The 722-nt window shown below is 36.7% G+C and overlaps 1 pseudogene; it reads left to right on the top strand.

Annotated features, from left to right (window-relative positions):
• The window catches only part of LOC107589935 (double-stranded RNA-binding protein Staufen homolog 2-like), a 138273-nt pseudogene that overhangs the window by 136891 nt on the left and 660 nt on the right, over positions 1-722 (top strand).

The raw sequence follows: 722 nt of genomic DNA, 5'->3' as shown, positions 1-722 counted from the left end.
TTGAGTGCATTACTTATTGTTTTCTTTGAAACAATTGTACCTGCTAATTCCAGGTCTTTCTGAAGATCTCCACAAGTGGTCCTTGGCTCTTGGACAACTCTTCTGATAATTATTTTCACTCTTCTGTCAGAAATCTTGCGAGGAGCACCTGGTCGTGGCCGGTTTATGGTGAAATTGTTCTTTCCACTTCTGCATTATTGCCCCAACAGTGCTAACTGGAACATTCAGAAATATAGAAATCCTTCTGTAACCAATGCCATCAGTATGTTTTGCAACAATAAGGTCTTGAGAGAGCTCTTTGCTTTTACCCATCATGAAATGTTTCTTGTGTGACACGTTGGTAATAAGACACATTATTATAGGCCATCAGTTGAGACTGAACCAGCTAATATTAATTTCCACTGACAAGGGGCAGGATTGCTTTCTAATTACTGATAGAATTCTGCTGGTGTCTTGGCTTTCCATGCCTTTTTGCACCTACCTTCATGTGTTCAATACTTTTTCCCTGTGTCATTCTTCTTTATTACACAGAACTTAATTTCTGAACTTATTTGTTTTGTTTTCTTTGTATGTATGGAGTACTTGGGTTGTTACCGACATCTGGTGAAATTTTCAAGTCAACAGCACCTTTAGAAATATATTTACGGAGAAAAATGGTGACGTGTTCAATACTTATTTTACCTGCTGGATATACTGTATGTACATATATATATATATATATA

This window comes from Sinocyclocheilus grahami, unplaced genomic scaffold, assembly GCF_001515645.1.
Source record: "Sinocyclocheilus grahami isolate Dianchi unplaced genomic scaffold, SAMN03320097.WGS_v1.1 scaffold122.1, whole genome shotgun sequence".
Taxonomy (NCBI): domain Eukaryota; kingdom Metazoa; phylum Chordata; class Actinopteri; order Cypriniformes; family Cyprinidae; genus Sinocyclocheilus; species Sinocyclocheilus grahami.
The sequence above is the reverse complement of the archived record's forward strand: the minus strand, read 5'-3'. Positions and strand labels throughout refer to the sequence as shown.